This window comes from Piliocolobus tephrosceles, chromosome 5 (genome assembly GCF_002776525.5).
Source record: "Piliocolobus tephrosceles isolate RC106 chromosome 5, ASM277652v3, whole genome shotgun sequence".
Taxonomy (NCBI): domain Eukaryota; kingdom Metazoa; phylum Chordata; class Mammalia; order Primates; family Cercopithecidae; genus Piliocolobus; species Piliocolobus tephrosceles.
In genome coordinates, this window is record NC_045438.1 from 152737852 (window position 1) to 152763209 (window position 25358).

Here is a 25358-nt window from a genome sequence, read left to right on the forward strand (position 1 = left end):
TCCTGCCTCAGCCTCCCGAGTAGCTGGGACTACAGGTGCCCGCCACCTCGCCCGGCTCGTTTTTGTATTTTTAGTAGAGACGGGGTTTCACCGTGTTAGCCAGAATTGTCTCGATCTCCTGACCTCGTGATCCGCCCTTCTCGGCCTCCCAAAGTGCTGGGATTACAGGCTTGAGCCACCGCGCCCGGCCAATCTTATTCTTAAAACCCAAACCCAACCTAACCCAGCCACGTCACAGGAGCCACCATCAACTGTGATGTGCAGCTGAGCCTGTGCATGTACCTTTAAGTTAGAGTTTGCCCCTTGCAATTGTAATGACCTGATTTTCCCAGGTTGGTTTTAGAGAACCAATAACTGTAGTTCCTGGTTAAACAAACAATTCTCGGTGGCCATTCACCTGCTTCTTAACCAACAGACTTACTCAGGTGGGAAGCAGCTTGATTGCAAATCAACCCCGCAATTGGGAGCATCAGTCTGGAGCATGCCTTGTGCTCATGAGAAAGTATCTGTGGCATTGCTTTCCCAACCAACAATCTTGAGGCTTCTTACTGCATCCAGGTTTTGGCTCATTTGAGAGTCTTCCTGCCCCAAAATAAACTTTGCATACTCCATAGAAGTCTCTATTTGCATCTCACACATAACCTCCAAGTTTGATAAGGTAACATGCCAACAGGCAGAAATTTGTTTTATTTGTATTGAATATAGAGTATAAGGCATATTCTCCCAGTTACAGAAATTCAGAGCTCAGGAAATTGTAGGATGACCAACCATTCAATTTTCTTGGGACAGAGGGAGTTCTCTAGACCTAGGAGTTTCGGTTTTAAGACTGAGAACATCCCCACTCATAGGTGGGAATTGAACAATGAGAACACTTGGACACAGGGCGGGGAACATCACACACCAGGGCCTGTTGTGGGGTGGGGGCTGGGTGAGGGACAGCATTAGGAGAAATACCTAATATAAACGACGAGCTAATGGGTGCAGCAAGCCAACATGGCACATGTATACCTATGTAACAAATCTGCATGTTGTGCACATGTACCCTAGAACTTGAAGTATAATAATAAAAAAATTTAAAAAAAAAAAAACTGAGAACATCCCAGAGAGATTGAGACAAGTTGACCACCCTAACAGAGAATAGATGGGCTATAACAGGAGACCTTTCAGTCTTCTTCCAACAATACTAGCTGGTCACCTACCCACCACCTGTGGTTTTAGCTGGCCCAGGTAAAGTGTGTTCGTTGGCACTGTCTTAGGTACAACTACACATCTTATGCTGGACTCCTGAGTCTAAAGAAATCCATAGTCTTTGAACACAAGAACGTTGGGGATGGGCAAACAAGCAGATCAGCTGGGACTTCCCACCTGGGATCACAGGAATTTGCCCAGAATTATCTTTCAAGTTAGATATTATGCATGGGGCCAGTCTTGTGGTAGACACTGGAGAAATTGATAGACCTTGCCACTGTCTAGTGGTATATCCTTGGGTAAGTCCTAAGTTTAAATATCCTCACCTCCATTTTGACAATAACATTATATCCTTCAAAGAGCAGTAGTGAGAATCCTATAGGCCACAGCATGCACTTCACAAGACACTGAATTCATACCAGTTCCTCCCCCATCACCATGCCCATGATGAGGCATATATTCAGGGATAATGTGTTAACATCCTCAAAATGTTCCCCTATGAGTTTAGATTCCAACTCTGTTAGAATTGCAGAACATCAGAGCAGAAAACAGAAATAATACTGTATTTTGCTTTCCTCTTCTGCAGAATGAGCATCACTAATGATCCATGAGCCTATGAGTTATAAAAATCCAGATTCTCCAACCTAGCCATTTGACAGATAAAGAAACTGAGGGCCCAGAATGAAAGGGTAGGTGAAAAGCCTGATAGATAGCAGATCTAAAACCCAGACGTTGAACATCCAATCTTCTCATTCAATTGTTCCTCCACCACACTGTCCCCCAACCCTTCAATAAGGGATTTGGCCTCTGACAGTGTAATGATTTAGGAGAGTAAAAGTAAAAGCCTTAAGAAGATACAAGCACATTACAGTACAGGTGACCCTTAAACAACATGGGTTTGTACTGTGCAGCTCCACTTATGTGTGGGTTGTGGATTTTCTTCTCCCTCTGCCACCCCTGAGACAGCAAGACCAACCTGTCCTCTCCCTCTTCCTCACCTACTCAATGTGAAGATGGCGAGAATGAAGACCTTTATGATGGTCCACTTCCATTTAATGGATGGTAAATATATTTTCTTTTCCTTATGATTTTTTTTTTTTTTTTTTTGAAACAGGGTCTCACTCTGTTGCCCAAGGTGGAGTGCAGTGACACAACCATAGCTCACTGCAGCCTCAACCTCACATCCCAAGTGAACCTCCTACCTCAGTCTCCCAAGTAGCTGGAACTACAGGCATGTGCCACCATGCCCAGCTAATTTTTGTATTTTTTGTATTTGCTGTGTTGCCCAGGTTGGTCTCAAACTCCTGGGCTCAAGCAATTCACCTGCCTCAGACTTCCAGAGTGTTGGGATTACAGGCATGAGCCACCACACCTGGCCCTGTATGATTTTCTTAATAACATTTTCTTTTCTCTAGTTTACTTTATCATAGAATATAGTATATAATACCTATATAAAATATGTGTTAGTCACATATGTTATTGGTTTATGTTTTGGTAAGGCTTCTGGTCAATAGTAGCCTATTAGTTAATTTGGGGGAGTCAAAAGTTATGCAGGTTTTTACTGTGCACGAGGTCAGAGCCTCTAATTCCTGCGTTGTTCAAGGGTCAACTGTACTGATGCTTGATTAAAGGGTGTGAGAGCTGGTTTTGCTAGAAGGAAGTGGGAAGCATAGGCATTGAACGCCTTGGGAAGGCCTATGGAGGAGGGGTGAGAAACACTAATCGGAAAGAAGACAGCTAACTTTACCCAACTAGCTGGCTTCAGGCTGGCCCTAATCAACAGATTATGCTTGATTGCTTGATAAGAGTGATCCAAACTTGGTTTGTTTTGTTTTTTTAATGAATACAATTCTAGCTACTAAGAAATAGGGCTTCCTGGCCTGGAAATATGGAAACAGCAGCCCCTTAATAAAGTGGGGTGTTGGTGCCAGCTGTTCCAGGCTATCAGATGAACACCTTTTATATCTAGGACACAGGTAATAGCAGGCTCACCCTGTTTTATTATATCTGAAATTCTGCAGTGCTTTTGCCTACACCCCAGGGCTGCCTCTATAATTTAGGCATGTGCCTTAAGATGGCTCTCTTCTTGATAAATCATACTGGTAATGTGAAATCAGTTTTAAAGCTGGGAAGGAACTGAATGCGTAATCGAAAAGCTGTACCCAATTTGCTCAGCCCAAGAATCTGACAGTTCGAAAGGTAGAAAGTGCTTCATGCCAAGAGTGGATTGTGAAATGGATTAGAAAATCAAGGCTGTTATTGCAGGTGTGACTTTGCAGCTCATGGGTACCCCTGACAGCTGCAGAATAACCCCATCATTTTGACTACGACTATCATTTCAAGTCACTTTAACTGTATTTTTTCCCTTAAACTATAGATAAGAATCAGGATTCAGAGTTAATTTCCTTCTCCTTACTAATCTGTGAAGAAAAATGAGCCTGTTTATCAGGTTCTTGGGAAGTTGGAAATTCCGCTAGATTTAGTAATGCCCTATGACAAAGACAAAGTATTTCTGAGAGTAATAGAAGCAATATATAATGTGATATTCTAAAAGTGTTTTCAATTATGCATTAGATTAAAATGGAAATAAATTATAGGTGAAATTGTACATAGCAAAAAAGATTTCCAAGCTCCATCCCTAACCCACTTATAAAGAGCCATATTCGATAGGTCAGAATTCTGATATGGCAAAAGGAGCTGATGATCTCTTGAAGTTTGTCAAAATGGGTTTGACAGGTGGTAATAAAATAATAAGAAGAATAGCTAATGAAAATGCCTATATGCCGGGGCAAAGCTAATCACGTCCATCTTTCTCATTTTTGGCACAAAAAGAAACATTCAATTAATGTTAGGTATTGTCACAGTTGTCGCATATAACCATTACAATCCTATGAGTTATGTACCCTTATTGTCCCCATTTTGCAGATGAGGAAACTGAGGTCCTAAGACAATTTGCCCAAGCTTTCACAGCCATATGTGCTAGACCTGGGGGATCAACTCATTACTAGGTGACAGGGTACTCCATGTTTTAGACTATCAGTCTCTAGTGCCTCTCTGCTGTCCATGTTGCCCTTGTTCAAGTTGTCTTCATCCACGTGGCAAAATCAATTATGCAACTGAAAGTAAGAATCACATAGATTACATATGCAAATTTTAGCATTATAGTTCAGAGTGTGGGCTTTGGAACCAGCTCTGCTACTTACCAGCTGGGTCACCTTCTGCAAGTTACTTAATCTCTCTGTCTGTTTTCTCATCTGTAAATTAGGATAATACTACCTCCATCACAGGGTTGTTGGAAGACAAAAGTTAACGTCCAATAAGTTTTCTGTAAATATCATAGATTATGTTACTAAACGTACCTCCTATCTTAAATGTAACTAACCTCTCTGTGACATCTTTGCCTAAACAGTGTTTGTTTAAAATTTTAGTTAACATCTGAAAGACATTTTTCAACTTGGAAAGATACCATCATCCTGGCTGATAGCTGTAAATCCCAGAAGACTGAGCATATCTCAGACTGTGAGTGATGGCCAGAGACAGCCTTAAGCCACAGGGAATGGAGAGTCTATGGTACCAAGTATGCTTTGCTTTTGGAATTTGCAGACACTTGTGATCATGTGTGAAGATGACTTAAATGGTCAGAGACCTTTTTACACTAAGCATGTGTGACTGTCATTTCAGCTATAGCCAGAGCTACTGCTTTCAGAACGGCCAGTTCAGTCAGCTTCTAATTAGCAAGGAGGCATCTGCCATCATTGGAGAGACATGAGACACTCCAGGCAGGCTCCCCTGCCAGGAATTATTAACCCCAGATCTGTCATTCCACTATCACAGCTTCATCTCTCTACATCTCAAAAGGTTTTCTCTCTAGAAGAATCCACTAATAAGATTTAAATATGTGTGGAGGGGTCTATGCTTATCAGAACTTACCTTGATTGGCTAATCAGTTGAAATCCTCTGGAAGCATCCTGGTGAGAAGTAAAACACTTTCAGGGACTGGATCCAGGAGAGTGAGAGAACAGGCAATGAAGCCAACCAATGGGGCTGTGTCCTGTGGATCTCCAAGCCCCGAGGCATTAACCTATATCTTGACTATGAAGAGACATTCAATAAAATCGAGTTAACGGTTTATACCTTTGTCTACAAGATAAAACAGAAAAACTTCTGAGACCCATTAATGCCCATATTCTTCACATGCCCACATTAAGGATTCCAGGAGCAGTCTGAGGCTTTCCAGAAAAAATGAAAGGCCCGATAATTAAAGTGTTTGTCATTAACCATTAGTGATTCACACATTTAAATCTAATTAAAAATCGGCTACTCTGCCTAATAACCGTTGCAAAGGAGGTAACTGGTCAGCAATTCTAAGCATTTAACCTCCATCTTTAGCAGGAATACACTTTTACCAAGGGCTGAGCCATCAGGGGCTTTCTTCTTCTTTTTTTTTTTTTTTGGAGACAGAGACTCGCTGTGTTGCCCAGGCTGGAGTGCACTGGCGTGATCTCGGCTCACTGCAAGCTCCGCCTCCCGGGTTCACGCCATTCTCCTGCCTCAGCCTCGAGTAGCTGGGACTACAGGCACCCGTCACCACACCCGGCTAATTTTTTGTATTTTTAGTAGAGATGGGTTTCACCGTGTTAGCCAGGATGGTCTCGATCTCCTGACCTCGTGATCCGCCCACCTCGGCCTCCCAAAGTGCTGGGATTACAGGTGTGAGCCACTGAGCCCGGCCGGGGCTTTCTTCTTCTTCTTCTTTTTTTTTTTTTCTTTTTTTTTTTTTTTGAGATGGAGTCTGGCTCTGTGGCCCAGGCTGGAGTGCAGTGGCCGATCTCAGCTCACTGTAAGCTCCGCCTCCCGGGTTTACGCCATTCTCCTGCCTCAGCCTCCCAGTAGCTGGGACTACAGGCGCCCGCCACCTCGCCCGGCTAGTTTTTTGTATTTTTAGTAGAGACGGGGTTTCACCGGGTTAGCCAGGATGGTCTCGATCTCCTGACCTCGTGATCCGCCAGTCTCGGCCTCCCAAAGTGCTGGGATTACAGGCTTGAGCCACCGCGCCCGGCCCGGGCTTTCTTCTTAAATGCAGTTTCTCTCAGGCAGGTTGAACTATCATTCATCCATTAATGATGCTGTCTTCAAATTCTTGGATGCTGATGTTATTCAATTATTGTTAAGGTGAAGCAAGAAAGGATCTGAAGTTCGTGCATATGACCAGAGAAGCAATTCTCTCTCCAGTTCTTCATCGTTAGAATGAAAAAGTTTCCTTACCCAGGAAAGAGACATTCAAAATTTATATTTAAGTGTTCATCTTGAAACCAAACTGTTTTATCTTCCATGTATTTGCTTTTCTTTTCCTCCAGAGCATATTTATTCATTTTTAAATTCAAAGTATCATAATTAGTCTTCACAAAACAACTTATTTCCTCTGGGTTTTTTCTTTAAATGTATTGAGGAAGAAACTGATTACTAAATTGTCACGCTGATACCTTCATATATCCTTGCTCAATCCCCCACCCTGAAAATCATTTTTGGATTTTTCAAGCCTGTCCTACCTGTTCAGTTTTCTAGTTATGGAGATGCAATGATGGTAATCATATGTGATCGTGACAGAGATGAACACTGTTCATAATTATTTCTTTCCTCTCCTTTCCTAATAGAGTGTACAGAATCCAGAAACTGTTGACCTAGACCAAGGACTCAAATTTTGTCAAAGCCTTAAGAGCTCTGTCCTCTTCTCCTTATTGGGGACCCCAGCAGAGGGAGGACATAGGCATATGGCAGTAACAACTGGCTTAGAGATCCCAGATGCACCCAGAAATTCCCATTTGTGACAGAGGATGTATGCTTTGGAGACAAGAACTGAGATTTGGGTCAAAATCTTGGCTCTGCCCTTGGTTGGTGGGATTTCAGAACATTGTTACCTAGTTTCTTGAGACTGTTTCCGCATTTGCAGGAGTGTGGATTAGACAAAGTCCATCACAGATTTGTAATAAGAATCAAACAAGGCCACTTTTTTTTTTAAAAAAAAAAAAACAGGGTCTCTCTCTGATGCCCAGACTGGAGTGCAGTGGCACTCCCTGCATACCAAGATCATAGCTCACTGCAGCCTTGAGCTCCTGGCCTCAAGTGACCTTCCTGCCTCAACCTCCCAAAGTGCTGGGAATACAGGTCTGAACCACAGCACCTGGCCACAAGGCCACATTTGAAAGCGAATGGAAAAGATATTTAACACATGTGAATCTCCTGCCTCGTCTCTGGCGATTGGTTATGAGTATCTAACTCCCTCTATCAACCATTCTCTGTTCAGAATCTTAATCTAGTCTCGTCCTTGGCTGCTGTCCTCAAGGAATAATGATTTATGAAGGTTCAGGTCAGAATGCTAATTTAAAAACCTTTGTAGCTGCTAGCAAGACAGACTTAAGCTACACATACAGAATAATAAATATGGCATACAGAGTGGGTTGAATGGTGCCCCCTCCCAAAGACATGCCCATGGCTTAATGCCTGGAATCTATGAATGTGATCTTATGTGTGAAGAGTCTTTTCAGATGCAATGAAGTTAGGGATCTTGAGATGAGGAGTTCACCCTGGATGATCCAGGTGAGCCCTAAGCGCATTAACAGGTGCCTTTATAAGAGTGAGGCAAAGGGAAATTGCACAGACATTACAGGAGAAGGTAATGTGGCCACAGAGAAAAGACTGGAGTGTTGCTGCCCCAGGTCAAAGAATACTAACCATCACCAGAAACTGGGAGCAGCCAAGAACAACCTGCCTCAGCCTCCTGATAGCTGGGACTACAGGCACGCATCCCCGTGTCTAGCTACATTTTTTTTTTTTTTTTTTTTTTTTTTTTTTTTTTTTTTTTTTTTGGTAGAAACAGTGTCTCACTATGTTGCCCAGGCTGGTTCCAATCACATTTCTGCATGGTTGTCCATACTTTGTTGAACCTAGGCATAAAAATGGACAATTCCCTTGTATCTTCAGGTCTTCATTCTGAAGTCTTCTGTGTATATACATGAAACTTGTATACCTTTTCTCCAATTAACCTGCCTTCTGTGAGCTGATTTTTCAGTGAAACTTCAGAGGGCCCCAATAGTAAAAAAGTTCCTGCCCTTGGTAGAAAAGATTTCTAACTAGAACCCTTACTAAAACAATGGCAGTCGAGATGAGGTCAAGGGTAGATAGAAGAGTTCCTTAGAACATTGAAGTCATAGTAAATCATTCTGCTTTAAATCATCGAAAGTGTCCCATGAGTATTATGGAGAAATAAAAAGGGAAACTATATTTAAAGAAAGTATTTACCTTCACACTTACATATCAATTTTGATGGTGCCTCTGAGTCACAAGTACCAATACACTTGACATTATTACCAGCAGGGGACTTTCCAGCCCCACCTTGCAACCAGCTCAAATCTAGAAAACAATGATAATGAGGACATCATCCATCACCCCTCCTGCATAGTATACAGTGCCCATAACCCCCAGTATTCTACCCTTAAAGAACAAAACTGAAGTGTTGGCTCAGTTCTCTGACCTCCTTTAAAAGCTTATATATCACCATTTGGCATCTTCAGGTTTGACTCACACAGGATATTGTGTTCTTTTCATGAGCACACAATGAACTAAGGTTCTCTCAAGGGTATAGCTATATGCTTAGGAAGGAAAGTTTAGAAGATTTTCTTCTTAACTCTATGAATTGAAAATTAGCTTTCTCATAAAAAAATTTTTTGTTTTTTTCCTAGGGGTGCAGTACAATTGGAAGATCAGAAAACATCAAGAACAAAATATTGGATGGAATGTAAAACTATATTAAGAGTGGTTTGGAACTCTAGAGAAACAGTGGATACCTTCAGTACTTGTGCTATTATTAAGATTGGAGTTAGAGGTCATTGTCTTACATCTTAGCTCAAACAGGCGAATGGGCTTTTGAATCATCACTGAGGGAGGGTAAGTGGAATCAAGCATCTTTTTTTTTTTTTTTTCTTGAGACCGAGTCTCATTCTGTAGCTCCGGCTGGAGTGCAGTGGCCTGATCTCGGCTCACTGCAAACTCCACCTCCCAGGTTCAAGCGATGGAATCCCGTATCTTTTACGAGATGCTATGAGTTGCTTGGCTTGTGTTGCAACTCCTTTGGTAAGTATGTGACCTTTTACTTAAGTCAATACTCTCTCTGTCTTCATTTCTTCCCCTTATTTGACACATTCCAGTGCTCTCTACCATAAATGGAAAGGAAGCATTAGATAGCACTTTTAGATATTTTTGACTCGATTTTTTTCAGGAGAAAGTTTTATATAGGCATTTCCTGCTTCAAAATACAAGCTATCCCTGGAGACTAAGTAGCTTATTATGGGTTAGAATACTAACTTCACATATTCCTGTACCTTTGTTGGAAACACATAGTAGGTACTCAATAAATATTAACAGCCTCCTGAGTTAGTATGTATGAAAGTACATGTTGAGCATCATTAAGTAAAAAGCACCAAATGAGTAAGTTATGAAGCAAAGAATAAGTCTTTAGTAGGCAGCAGAAAAATACTAGAATGGACATGCGCAAAGCGTGACCAAGGGACCAGTATTTAACCAGCACCTACTACATGTCAGTTACCATCTAAGCACTGGAAATGCAGTGGACAAGACAAGCCTCTCCTCTCCTGGGACTGTCACTCTAGCTGGGGAAACTGACAATAAACAGCTAAACAAGTATAAGGCAAAACTGTGTGCTCTGCTTGAGATGAATATAGATATTCACCTGAAAACAAACATAAGTGTTGATTGACTTCTAGATCAGTTGACTCTGGTGCTTTTCATCCTTCCATTTTAAACCCCCAAATTTTGACCTCTTACAGGGCAGCATACTTTAAACAGAAGACACCCATGTCTACAGGCCTAGGTTCAGAGCCTCCGTTTTATTAAGGCCTTTTCCAAGTATCTACCCATACCCCTTGAAAACAAACTGGACTTCAAAATCATGAGTTATTTTTAAAAACAATATAAATAGATGAGATTAGCCAATCCCAGGAATCTCTCAGATGTAGTCTATCCATCCCTATGACTTACAGATTGTTTTCTCATGATATTGCAAACAATCTCAAATGAAACCAGCATAAAATACAGTCTGGAAAAATTGCAATTCCAAGTACTTCTATGATAACATGATGATTGATAAGGAATATGGAAAAGAAAAGGGACTGGGCACAGTGGCTCACGCCTGTAATCCCAAGCACTTTGGGAGGTTGAGGGGGGTGGATCACCTGAGGTTAGGAGTGTGAGAATAGCCTGGCCAACATGGCAAAAACCCTGTCTCTACTAAAAATATAAAAATTAGCTGGGTGTGGTGGCGGCACCTGTAATCTCAGCTACTCAGGAGGCTGAGGCAGGGAGAATCGCTTGAACCCTGGAGACGGAGGTTCCAGTGTGCCAAGATCACGCCATTGCACTGCAACCTGGGCAACAGAGTGAGATTCTGTCTCAAAAATAGAGAAAATAAAAGAAAAAGGAAAAATGAATCTGTATCACGGCCCAGAGCAGGCACCAAAAGTCTAAACTGGTTTCTCATGGTGTGTTCTGCACATCTAGTAATGGGGGTATTCATTTATTTAGATCTTTAACAAAATATTTATACCATGTCAGACACTCTTTGAAATGCTGGATACAGCAATGAAGAAGTCAAAGTCCTTCTCAAGGAGCTTATATCCTAGTTGTGAGGGAGACAGGGGGTGCAGATAGTAACAAAATATGCATATATACACATATATACACACACATTGGCTGACATGCTGATAAATGCTATGAAGAAACACAAAGCAGATATATTTTAAATAAGATGGTTAGAAAATGAGTGGTCATTTGAGCAGAGACCCTAACGAAATGAGGAAGTGAGCCATGCTAATGTCTGGAGAAGAGCATTCCTTGCAGAAAACAAAAAACAAAACAAACAAACAAAACAAAAACAAAAACAAAAACAAAAACACAGCAAGTGCAAAGGTCCTGAGGCAGGAGGATGAGCAAGGAAGCTGGTGTGCCTGCAGCAGACTGAGCCAAGGGCAAAGTGATGGGAGGTCAAGTCAGAGAAGTAATGGAAGGTCAGATCAGTTAGGGCGTCATAGGCCACTCTAAGAATTTTGACTTTTACTGTGACTGAGATGGGAAGCTATTGGAGGATTTTGAGCAGAGGAATGACACAATCTGACTTGAGTTTTGAAAGCTGCTGTATGAAGAATAGACTATGGGGAGCAAGTTTGGAAGCGGGGAGACCACTCAGATAGCTAATGTAACAGTCCAGGAGGAAGCCGGCAGCAGTTTGGACTAGGATGGTCAAAATGAAACTGCTGAGAAGTAGTCAGATTTGGGATATGTTTTCATGGAGCCAATAGGATTTGCTGATTTTTATATGCAGAGTATTAGAAAAAGAAAGCCTCCAAGATTTTGGGATCAAGCAACTGGAAAGTGAAGTCATAATTTACTAACATGGGGGAGATGAGAACTAGCTGGGAGAGGCAGATTTCAAGAATCTGGTTCTGAACATGTTAAGGTTGAAATGTCTGTTATACATCCAAGAGGAGCTATTGATTAGACAGATTATGCCAGGTCAGAAATGAGGGCTGGTATCACAGGTGAGAAAGTTCTACGATCAAGGGATTTGCAAATGCTGGGTTAAGCATAACAGGTTGCTTTACTCCAGAAGTTCTTTTTTAAAAAATATTTATTTATTTATTTATTTATTTACTTACTTACTTACTTACTTACTTTTGAGATGGAGTCTCGCTCTGTTGCCTAGGCTGGAGTGCAGTGGTGCGATCTCGGCTCACTGCAAGCTCCGCTTCCCGGGTTCACGCCATTCTCCTGCCTCAGCTTCCCAAGTAGCTGGGACTACAGGTGGCCGCCACCACACCCAGCTAATTTTTTTGTATATTTAGTAGAGACGGGGTTTCACTGTGTTCAGGATGGTCTTGGTCTCCTGACCTCGTGATCCGCCTGCCTCGGCCTCCGAAAGTGCTGGGATTACAGGTGTGAGCCACCATGCTCGGCCTAGAAGTTCTTAAAGTCTTTAATTCGTATGTACTTTGTGAACATCCAAGAGAAGGACTCAAGTTTTATCAAACTTATTTAACTATAGTACACTTAGTTTGGGGTCTTTCAGTCACACAACAGGCATACCTTGGAGATACAGTGGGTTTGGTTCCAGACCATTGCAATAAAGCAAATATTATAGTAAAACAAGTCACACAAATTTTTTGATTTCCTAGTGCATGTAAAAGTTATGTTTAGACTATCCTATAGTCTACTATGTCTGTAATAGCATTACGTCTTTAAAAACAATGTACATACCTCAACTCAGAAATACTATACTGCTAAAAATTGCTGAAACTGACACATGAAATGAGCAAGTGTTGTTGGAAGAAATGGTGCTGATGGACTTGATTGACTCAGGGTTGTCACAAACCTTCTACTTGTTAAAAAAAAACGCAGTATTTGCAGAGCACAATAAAATGAGGTATGCCTGTATTATTCCATAGGACACCTGAATACTATTGAAGACAGCCAATACTAGTTTTTTAATAGAAATGGCTCTACCTTGAAGCAGATAACACACAAAGCAATATGAGTTTGGAGTTTATATGCTTTCATCAGTACCCGATTAGTTTTGTGCATCTTAGTACTTACACCTGTGAATTAATAGAACCTCATTCTAGTTTAGGAAGCAGATTCTTAGGAGTTTGGTTAGATGAATCAGATGTCAAGACCTTGGTCAGTTCATCCCTTAGGTGAACTAATAAAGACAAACTTCTAAACCTGCAAAGCAAAGGGCTCAACCTCATGAAGCCTAGGCTGAAAGAGTACAACCTGCCTTTGTTCATCACTTTTCTTCAACTCAATAGGTCTTCTAGATTTAGGCCTCCATGTCTCACACTGATCTTCACCAGTTTTATCCTACGACCTCTTGTTCTATCACCATCACGGTGCTCTTCCCTGGTGATCTCATGTTTGCCCTTAACATAAACCGCATATACACCAAATACTCACAAATCCACATCTCCGACTCTGGCTCTTCCCTGAATTCTAGACGTTATTTCCAGCTACTGACAGCACCTGTACTGCAGTGTCCTAGAAGCATCTCAAACTCAATGTTTCCCAAATGGAGATCAACATTTCCCCCAAAGTGTATTCTTCTTCCTGAGATGTCTATTTCAATGAATATCACTATCGCGCTCCTGTTGCCACAAATAGAAACTTAGAGTCATCCTCCCTGCATTACCTCCAACTCCCTCATCAACAATATGCAGTCGTTCATCAGGTCCAGCCATGGTGACTTTGTAAATCTTTCCCAGTCTTGCTCCTCTTTCTCCTCCACTGTCAGTACCTTGGTTCAGGTCCTCGCTTTCTTTTACCTGAATTGTCTCATTAGCTTACAAATGGTCTTCCTGCCTGCTGGATAGGACTGCCATTAACCAGAACTCGTAGTTACTTCCAGAGTTACCATGTCAAATATAAAACTGGTTGTGTACCTCCCTTGACTGAAAGCCACCACTCACCTCCAGAAGAAAGCCTTACAACAGCTTCAGTGCCTTTCACAGTCTGCCCCAACTAGTATTCCCTACCTCGTTGCCCACCGTGCCCCCAAGACGCACAGAACAACTCCTTCTTCCCGTGACTCAAACTTTCATTCTTCTGTGCCTTTGCACATGCTGGAGTCTTGCCTTTGCTGAAAACACATCCCCTCTCTCTTCGCCCCTGCCCACACCAGCACCCTTTGTCATCTTTATCCAAGTAAAACCTCCTTTGTGGAGTCTTCTTCCCAATCTTCAAACAGGCAGATCCCCTTCCCTCTGGGCACCAATAATGTTTATATGGAACACAGGCTTTCCCCGGCCTTGGCAGCCTGGAGATACAATAGAAGAATATGGATCCTCAGAGTGAGAATCCCCTCTTCTCAGTCCCTAACAACAAGTTTCAGGCATTTGAGTTTGCATAGAATGAATGAAAACTCTTAGGCAGGTGTTTTTAAGGCTAAGTCAGAAAATGATGACACTGATGACAATGATGCGTAGCCACATTTAGGTCAAAGAACCAAACCCATGAAGGACTGAAGAGTGGAATAGCAAAGTGTCAGGAGACTGGGGCTGAGAATTTGTTCAAGAACCAAAGGGTCCGAGAAACTGAGTTGTCTTCTGATCTCATCAGCAGCTGGAGTTCATGTCTAGAGTTATTGGAGTTATTCTAAGCTGGAGTTATTTTAGAGCTCAGCTATGTTTTCCACGTCTGCTTCTTTCTGTGTCTGTCCATATCTGCCACTCCACCAGCCACCAAATCTCTCTCTATCTCATATCCATATTCTCAACAACAAAGATTCTGATTAACAGACCACCTTGGAGGCCCCTGGAAGACCTTTAATATGTCTCTCTTGGATCAGGTGCTCCAAACAGTTATGGTCTTAAGGGTTTCAAGCTGTAGAGCAGAGTTGTCAGCAGTGACCAGAGACATGGCAAGTATTACAATGGCTTGTCAAGTTCAAATATCTTCCTTCTGTCTGGAGAAATCCCTCATGTGTTCACAATATGTCCCCAAGCAGCCACGATGGTCCTCAACTTCTTCACTACGTAGCATTTACTCTCTTTCCCTGTTACCTGGATGTTCACTCTGTGGCTCCCTGGTCACTGCATAGACAGATTCCACTTTCCTTATACAGATGGTCACCCTGTGCTCCTGCCTTTTCCTGCCTGGCCATGGCTCCTGGAGGCAGCCCGCAATCTCACTGGTGTTAGCCTGCAACTATACTTGTGTCAGAATGCAAGGTCCTCATCTGACTCACATCTGGCTTTAAATTTTGTTAGGCCACAAAAGGGAGTTTCCAGTAGTGTCTCTCGTGATTCAAGCTTTGTCCTTTAATTTGCTTGTTTGCTTCCTTACAGCTTTCCCACTGTGGAGGAATCTGACACATTCAGGAAGTGAGACCAGAAGACAGTTGACCACCACCTTCAAAAGCCTCCCTCCTTGTCAATCCCTAGCCAGTAGCCCGAACAAGATTGTACATTTTGAGTCTCTCCTCAGGGTAACTTCCTTGTCTCTCAAGGATACCACCTAGTGAGTGAATTGTTTATATATCTTAGCATAAAGCTGAATCTGCAGCCTAATTTCTCCATGGAGTCATGTTCTGCCCCACGAAACTCATCAAACTCCCGAAACCGGTGACATTAGTGCCCTATGGTTCACCTACCCCACCACCACCCTCACTGTGCCCCTGAAAAGGTGGAAGTTCAGAGCCTGAGTCTTCTCTCTTGCTCTGAGGATACACAACCCTGGGTAGCATTACTCAGATAATTATGGCATAGCACTTACCATATTTATCTGAGAGGGAAGGAAATTAATATTTATTGACCACCTAGTATAACCCGGGTTTTGCATTAGATGTTTTACATGTGTTATATTATTTCATCTGCATGCCCAACCTTTGAGATGGGTATAATCATCTCTAGTTCATTCATAAGGGCATAACTCATGGAAACGATGTGCCCTGTCACAAGGTCATGCAGCTAATGAGGACCCAAGCAGGGAGTCGCACCTAGTTGGTCTGACTCTGACATCTGAACATCTGTGTTCTCTCCTCTCCCGCTTGCTGCCTCATGTTTATGTATATGCCTCCCTCCCTCCCACTGACCACGAGCTCCTCCTTGGCAGTGACTGATTCATCATTATATCCACACTGCATCTGTCACACTCTAAGTAGGAGCTCAAACAACATTTCTCCATGAAAGAAGGAAGGGAGGAACGAAAAGCAAAAGTCCCTGGATTTTGCCTTGCACTTAGTAAGTGCTTAATAAATGTGTAAGAATGCACACCAAGGTTCCAGAGAAGCCCTGGGAGCTTTCCTCTGAAGACATTGAGTGATCTGATTGGCAGGATGCCATTTATCAGTCTCCTTCAGGCAAGCTTGTGAGACAGAGTAAGAATGATGGGGCTGGAGTGAATGTAATTTCAGATGAAACCATTAGAGTCTCCGTACTGCGGGAAACTGGGACGTGGAATTAAAGTGCACTTTATAATTTATACTCTAATGCAAGTGGGATGTGGAAAGGGAAACCTTTCTTTATATTCTGATGCCTGTTCCTCTGACTCTGGAATTGATTATCAAATGAACAGAGCCTCTATAAAGGGAGAAAGGTGGGTGATCTAGGAGCCATCCTTACCCCAGTCCTAGAGCTCTCCTCCAGTCTTTCGATTTTACGTTTCTATTATTTGGATAACAGGAGGCAGAAGAGAAGAAGCTGCCAGGCTGAGAGAATGGCTGTCTGATGAGCTGCTGTCAGGTGCACAAGAGCGTATTTCACTGTGGTCCTGCATCCTGTTGCTGAGATAGGGTAATAAATCATTGCATATAAAGGTGTCAATGTTTCCGCAGCCTGTGTTCATAAGAAAGGTGAGCTGGAAGAATACAAAGTCAACGTTCATGGAACTCTGCTTATGTTCCCATTCCAAAAGAGAGAACGAGGGTATTTCAGGGATTTCTACTTTGGGCAGAAGTAAAGAAAGAGATAATGCATTTTAAATTTATACTATTATCTCATCTCTGAGAAGAAATCAGGGGGATCAAAACGTTAAAGACTTCCTAGGCAATTCATCATCTCTCAAGGCCTCACAGATTTTAAGATGATATGATTTTTAAAGCCAAGGGAAGTAATGCCTCTCCTTATTTGGTAGCTGAGAGAGCTGGAACCCACAGGCAGAAGGGCTGGTAGAAGCTTGCACTAGTGAGAAGCAGAGCCTAGGCCACTCTCAGGAGTGGACAGCCTGCAATTCCTGGAGTGCTCAGCTCCACCCCTGTTCTATTCTTATTTCTACCAGCATCACAGGATTCTGTGTCTGTAAAATAAGGATAACAATACCTACTCTTTACAGACTAGTTTAAGAATCAAATGGGACAATAAATACAGGGTGAAAATGTTTTGCAAAGTGTAAGCCCTTTGAGGTGCTATAAATCTCTATGCAAATATAAGCATTACTAACATTGTTGACATTGAAACATATTTTCTCCTAATTTATCATGAGTATAAACAAATAATGACAGATTTACATTCTTCAGAGATGACTTTTCAGGAGGCATTTTCTTTTCAACCCTCTAATAAAATTCCTCTAAGTTTTCTTGATAAGCTCTTTTTTCCCCTCATATAGAAAGTAATATGTGCTTATTATAGATAATTTTAAAATGTCAAGACATAAAGAAAAAACGTTTGCCATAGTTCCCAAACCCAAAGATCATCACGATTAATCTTTTGATATATTTCCTTCCAGTTTTCCTCCATGCATATTATATCAGAGTTATGATCATATTAAATTGGATATTCTATTTCCCAGTTTTTCATTTACCATTATAACTTATATATTTCCCACATTACAAAAACTTCTTTTTAAGTGCTTAATGATTGCATGACATTTTATTCTATGGCTATATCATAGACTATTTAATCATTTCTTCTTATTAGCTATTAGGTTATTTTCTTTTAAAAACTATTATACATAAGGCAACAGCTGTCAATAAAGCTTTTCTGTATCTCAATTTATGAGGAACACATAAGATAGTTTACTAGAAATAAAACCCTGAAAATACAAAAAGATTTTGATGCATTTGCTGAATTGCTTTCAAGAAGATTTTATCAATTTATGGCCAGGCATGATGGCTTACTCCTGTAATCCCAGCACTTTGGGAGGCCAAGGTGGACAGATCATATGAGGCCAGGAGTTCAAGACCAACTTGGCCAACATGGCGAAACCCCATCTCCAGGAAAAATACAAAAAAATAGGTGGGCGTGGTGGCGGGCACCTCCCAACTACTCAGGAGGCTGAGGCAACATAATTGCTTGAACCCCGGAGTCGGAGGTTGCAATGAGCTGAGATCGTGCCACTGCCCTCTAACCTGGGTGACAGAATGAGATCCAGTCTTAAATAAATAAATAAATAAATAAATAAATAAATAAATAAATAAATAAATAAATGAATAAAACAGCAACAAAAAAAAAAATGAAGATTTTATCAATGTATAACTGGCCCACCAATGGTATACGTGTTTCCTAGGGCTGCTGTAAAAAATTACCATAAACTAGATGGCTTAAAACAACAGAAACTTATTCTCTCACAGTTCTAGAAGCTAAAAGTCTGAAGTCAAGGTGTTGGTGGGGCCATACTCTCTCTGAAGGCTCTGGGGAAGAATCTTCCCTTGCCTCTTCAAGCTTCTGTTGGTTGCTGGTAATCCCTGTCCTTCCTTGGCTTGTGACAGGATAACTCCAATGTCTGCCTCCATCCTCCATGGAGGATGTAACTGTACATTATGTAACTTCTTCCTTATGTAACTGTACGTCTCCAAATCTCTCTCTTATAAGAACACCCGTCTTTACATTTAGGGCTTGCTCTAATATGATATGATCTCATCTTAAGTTGATCATATCCACAGAGGCCCTATTTCTAAATAAGGCACATTCACAGGTACCAGGGATTAGCACTTCAACATAACTCTCTGGGGTACATAATTCAACAAAGAATAAATGATATACGTGAGTTCCCAACCCATCATGCAGTCCCCAGCAATATTGCTTTATATTTGAATTGTATTGTCTATATCCTCAAAACAGACAATAGATTTCCGTGAAGATCTTCATCCATGTTAGGCATGGTGGGGTGATTACCTTTTAGAGGTCTTTTTTTTTTTTTTTTTTTTGAGACGGAGTCTCACTCTGTCACCCGGGCTGGAGTACAGTGGCCGGATCTCAGCTGGCTGCAAGCTCCGCCTCCCGGGTTTACGCCATTCTCCTGCCTCAGCCTCCCAAGTAGCTGGGACTACAGGCGCCGCCACCTCGCCCGGCTCGTTTTTGTATTTTTTAGTAGAGACGGGGTTTCACCGTGTTAGCCAGGATGGTCTCGATCTCCTGACCTCGTGATCCGCCCGTCTCGGCCTCCCAAAGTGCTGGGATTACAGGCTTGAGCCACCGCACCCGGCCTTTTAGAGGTCTTGAAGGCTAGAATTCCTTTTGCATAACCAGGCTTGATATTTACTTACGTTAATTTTGGAAGCAGCACTGATCTGCTTTTGATGTGTACCTGTGTGCCATCCCTGATGTAGGCTCCAGCCTCATCACAACCTTGGGAAGGAAATTCTATTAGAATCTGTCCTGAAAAGAGGGAAGCTCAGGAGCTTGGGAGTGAGACAAAGCTGGGTCCAAATCCCAGCTCTGCCACTTAGCACTGTTTCATCTCGAACTGTGTACTTAATGTCTCTAGTCCTCAATTTTCTCCCCCGTTAAATGAGAATAAAAAACATGTATGCGTTAAGCACTTAGCCTGGCGCATAACAAATGCTCAGTACATATGAGCTATGGTTATTCATGTTTATTACTGTAATCATTATTGGTGTCATTATCACCTTGCTGCTGATGCTTCTCAGTTTTTGTGTAATGAGGCTCGGTCCCCTTGCCTATGCATGCCATGTCTGGGCACTGTTCCTGGAGCTCAAGTGTTTTCTGTCTGGGCTCTGACTCTGCAACTCAGGCATTTATTGTCTGTGTTCCTAACATGCACCTTGCAGATTAACATCCTTACCCAGATGTCTCTAGGTCCCTTGCAGGGCCTTGCTATCCACCACCAGATCTTCCCCTCATGTCACTGAGTATTCTCTGCTATAGAACCAAGCCCAGGCATTGTGGTCTCCCCCTTGTGCAAAATCATATTTCAGAACCCCAAACCTAACCTGCACATCCAGAATTTGCTTTGCATATGAGTCCTTCCGCCCAGTCTGACATCAGACATTACACAGCATATTCCTTTAATCAGCCCTTTCCTTACAATCAGTATGGTACATTGTGATTTTCTGATAGTTGATGACAGGTGTCTGGATAATACCAAACCCAATTCCTTCCTCTTAGCCTGTCCAGTCTCTTCTCTGCTCAAGTCCTGGATTCAACAATGAACTTCACTAGAGTCATCCACATTATTGACCTTGAAAGGATTCTTCAGTACCATATAAAATAATGCCTAGAATTAAAAAAACAAATGACCTTTCCCCCAGATTCAGCAGTGTTTTGTTCCTCATGTATTTTATACGCAACGGGATCAATCATGGGGAATGGAATGGGAAGAAAGAGAACAGTCAGTGCCAAAGTGGTCTGGGGCCATACAATAGTGCACACATTCTCTCCCAGTTCTAGCTGGGTGAAAAATTATTTATTACTTAATACTTATCCTTCTTAATAAGGCAATTATACAACTCATCTATGCATATTTTATCCTGTGCATTTATGTTACTTTGGGATGTCTGCTTAGGGTAACTACATTAAATCCATTAAAGATGATTTTTCTCACTTCTTAATATCAGAGCTATCTGCTTGACTTCTCTTCATGCATATTCATGGCATCATTAACAGTTAGGCCATGCCCCTCAAGGTAGCAGGTGTAGAACAATGAGGCCACCATGACCTGGAAGTGCGTGGTAAAATAGCACACTTGAAATGATGATGTTCCACAAAAGCAAGACTTAGTTCTAAGGTTCAGAAGTAGCCTCATTGCCTCATCCTATGTAACACTACATGCACATTCTCCTAAACATTGCCAAACACCTGCCAGCAGACAGAGACCAGCGCCTCCCTTGTTGTCCTTTCTAGATTCTCACATGAGAATCAAATCTCAATTCAAGAAAAGAGCCATAGAGTTTCAATAAATGGTTAAAAATGTCGAGGCTTTGATTCTGATGAAGATAAATCTTTAGAGGCAATAGAAAAGACTCTATACTGGGTCTGATCCATTCTCCAGTTGCATAACCCATTTGTAACTCATAGTTATCAATGTTATGCCGATATGTAGGTCTACATATACCCATAAACACACACATGCCATTAGAAAACTCCTAGTGTGACATTCCAATACTCAAGTTTACAAGCTGGCAATGACGTTGCTCAAGACTTGATTTTTTCATAGTTTATCAGAAACAGTGGTGATATAGCTCTAGGAATGAGAAGGCTTTCCCTCTGGGCTCTTAAAGTCACACAATCTTTTAATTATGAGAGAGACTCAGGACCTTACTGAGGTAGCAGCCACTATCCAAGGGTTAGCATTCAGGGTGGTGCTGAGATCAAGCTCAGCTGGAGACAAAAGCGCCAGGTAGAATTCTAGAAAACTGGGAGTTGACTGTTGTTATTTTTGTTACTTAACTTTTAAAGAAGAGGACCTCATGGGAAATCAGATGCCCTGGGAAACCTATGTAACTGAGTAAACAATAAGCCAATAAAGGAAGGCAAGGCAGATGGGATCCAAATGGGAATCAGCTTAAATCTCACTGAGGTTAGCAGCTAAGATTTGATAATTCAAAGAAGATTTACCTTTATTGCCCTGAAGAAAATGAATTTGTGCTAAAGTACAAGCAGTTGAGAAAAATCTTACTCACAGCCCCTGCAGAACTGCATGCCATATGTGCATTATTTACTCCAATCATGGAAGAGCTGGGAGAGACTGGTAACTAAAGGAAGATGAACTCACTCTCTGGAGGGTGAGGACCTCAGAGATGAGCTACGCAGCAAAGTTCGACTGTGATTTGATTTTACAGACAGTTTGAGACTGGAAATTAGGCCTCTGACTCAGGGTTGCCGTCTCACATCAAAGGGTATTTCCCTCCCTTTGCAACATGCTGATGGCCTCAGAAGTCTTCACCCTTTACAACTCTCTCCAGGAACAGTCTGGACCCATTCCAAGGAGCTCTCCCTGGCCTCTCAGCTTTGTGAAATGCTGGAATGTTGCTCTTCTAAACAGTGGGGTTACCCTGTTGTCATTCATTACAAAGTGGGAAAAATTATTTTCTCATGCTCCTGGGCCTCTCAGCAAGGGTGACAAAATGAAACCTGAATTTCACTCTGCTTCTGAATAAAATAATAGCCTAATAGCCTATGTTTTTGTAATTAAATTTTTTTCTGCATCATATCCTCCATACCAGAAAACAAGACCTGTTTCAATCTCTCCATTCCTTGAAACCAATGTTCATGGCTTCATTACTGAGGGTAATCCTTACAGTTGGGGAACTTTTCTCAGAGTCATCTTCATATTGTTACACTTAACTATTGTGCAATCATTTGACGACATGATGCACGAGATACATGTGGCTAGTTCTAATGTTCAGCCCCTATTCATTCATTTGATATTGTAACCAACATTTCTTCAACACTCTCTCACTGTTCTGTGGATTACAGGCTCAGAGATGTAAATACACAACTGACATCCTCAACAAGTTTGTATTTAAACAAAAAGGGTGGGGGAGGAAAAGTTTAAGGTAAGTCATGAAGATTGGTTACCAGATACTTGATATAATTTCCAAAGTCTCAAAAGTCTTATAAGCCTTGATTAAAGGCCTGAAATTCCTATATGTCCTTAAAAATTCTTTATATCATAAAAACAAATAAAAATTCCTATTGCATTCAGAAGAACAAAAAAAGAAGGTTGCCGAAAGAGGAATAAAAATCAGATTCCACAATGGTGGTTAGAAGGTAATGATGTATCACTTTCAAAGATTTCAGAGGAAAAGGATATAACCCAATAATTCTATACTCAAATTATTGTATATATTTTAGGGCTACCAAGTTGAGAAAATAAAAACACAAACATAATACCCAGTTGAATTTAAATTTAAAATAAACAATGAATCTGCTTATACTGTAAGTATGTCCTAAATACTACATGGGATATACTTATACTAAAATGTTTTCACTGATGATCCGAAAATTCAAATGTAACGGAGTGTCCTGTATCTGGCGACTCTAATATAAAGGCAACAGGCGAATATTCAGACATTGTCCAGACATTAAAGAACTGGATAATTTACCACTCGTGTTTTTCCTAAAACAATTACTTGGAAATATTCAAACATTGAATAAGAAAGTCATGACTGAAGGGAACTAGCAGTGAGCACTAAAACTAAGTTTTAAAAATTGATGTAAACACGATTAAAATCCCAGGAAAAGCAGGGTGGCTTACGCCTGTAATCCAAGCACTTTGAGAGGCCAAGGCAAGATGATCGCTTCAGCCCAGGAGTTTCAGCCCAGGCTCAGCAACATAGGGAGACCTCATGTCTACAAAAATAAAATAAAATACAATATAACATAAAATAAAATAAGCATGGCATGGTGGTGCACCTGTGGTTCCAGCTACTTGGGAGGCTGAAATGGGAAGGTCGCTTGAGCCTGGGAAGTTGAGTCTGCAGTGAGCTGTGATCATGCCACTGCACTCCAGCCTAGGCAATAGAACAAGACTCTGTCCCCCCACCCCCCACAAAAGTAATAATTTAAAATATAAATGCTAATAATTTGGAGTCTATAATATTAGATCGTGTTACCAAGATGTAGATGTGATCAATAGTGGGGACAAATTGTAAGCATATTCAGAACACGTTTCACCCACTATAGCAAGGTTAGAAAGAAGAATAACATACCTCCTTATTTTACAGAGTGCTGTTGTGTATTATGTCATTTGAACGTTACCTCATTTGGTTCTCACATAATCCTGGAAGAGGTGAGAGAGTCGATAAGGTAATCAAGCACACATTTCTCACCTATACAGTTGGAGAAATGAGGCTGACAGAGCGTTAATGGCTCACCCCATGTGTAGACACTAATAAGCGGCATGAGCGTCTGTCTCCAAGATCAGCAGGTTATTCCAACCTAAAGTAAGTTGTTTAGCTGGGCTTTCAACCCACAAATTAAGTTTATTGTTAACTAAAAGGTCAGAGAAGCCTAACCCCATTCAATAAATATTTGTTGATTAAACATTTTTCTTGGTCAATTCAAGTGTTTATTGAATGAGTGCCGTATGCCCAATTATACACTCTGTGGTATCTAGAAATGTAGAAATGGTATAAATCATGACCTCTGTCTTCTACTTTTAAAATCTACTTAGAAAACTAACATGCATGGAACAATACAAAAACTTTGGGGAAGGGCTATGTTTCTGAGCCAATACCATATTACAAAATAGGATAAAAAGAATAATCCTAATTTTTAAAATCTACATTTTTAATTACGCTTAGGGAAAAAACCCTCCAAGGTTGAAATACTCAGGAGTCGTATTTTCTTCCTTGTATTTTCCACATTTTCTATAGGGAATGGAAAGTACTTTTGACCAGGTGCGGTGGTTCATGCCTGTAATCCCAGCACTTTGGGAGACCGAGGCGGACAGATCACCTGAGGTCAGGAGTTCCAGGCCAACCTGGCCTACATGGCAAAACCCCATCTCTACTAGAAATACAAAAATTAGCCAGGTGTCGTGGGGGCACCTGTAATCCCAACTACTCAGGAGGCTGAGGCAGGAGAATCACCTGAACCTGGGAGGCAGAGGTTGCAGGGAGCCAAGATCGTGCCATTGCACTCCAACCTGGGCGACAAGAGCAAAACTCTGTCTCAAAATAAAAGGTACTTTCGACGTTTTATAAAAATCTTGTTTTATCATATTTTGAGAAGATATTTTACGGAAGAATAGAACTTGGTTTGGAGGGAAGGTAGTATATACACTGAGTCTGGAATGAGGGTGAGTTTCAGACAAGCAGATGGGCGGGGGAGCAAAAACAGTACACTGGCTGAGAGCACGAGGGTGCCTGCAGCTCTGCCATTCATGTGAGCAGCTACCTAACTTCTTTGGGCATCAGTTTCCTCTTTTGTAAAGAAAGCATAATAATGCTAAACTCAATGTGTTATTGCAAGAATGAAATATCATACTTGCAATAAAGCTTTCAGCACAGTGCTTAGCACATCGAAAGCACTCAATAAAGTTATTATTATTACTATTATTACTATTCATGGGAACTAAAGTTGTGCCAGTAAGAGAGAGGAACAGATTATAGAAAGTTTTGGGGCCGGGCGCGGTGGCTCAAGCCTGTAATCCCAGCACTTTGGGAGGCCGAGACGGGCGGATCACGAGGTCAGGAGATCGAGACCATTCTGGCTAACCAGGTGAAACCCCGTCCCTACTAAAAACTACAAAAAACTAGCCTGGCGACGTGGCGGCGCCTGTAGTCCCAGCTACTCGGGAGGCTGAGGCAGGAGAATGGCGTGAACCTGGGAGGCGGAGCTTGCAGTGAGCTGAGATCCGCCCACTGCACTCCAGCCTGGGCAACAGAGCGAGACTCCGTCTCAAAAAAAAAAAAAAAAAAAAAAAAA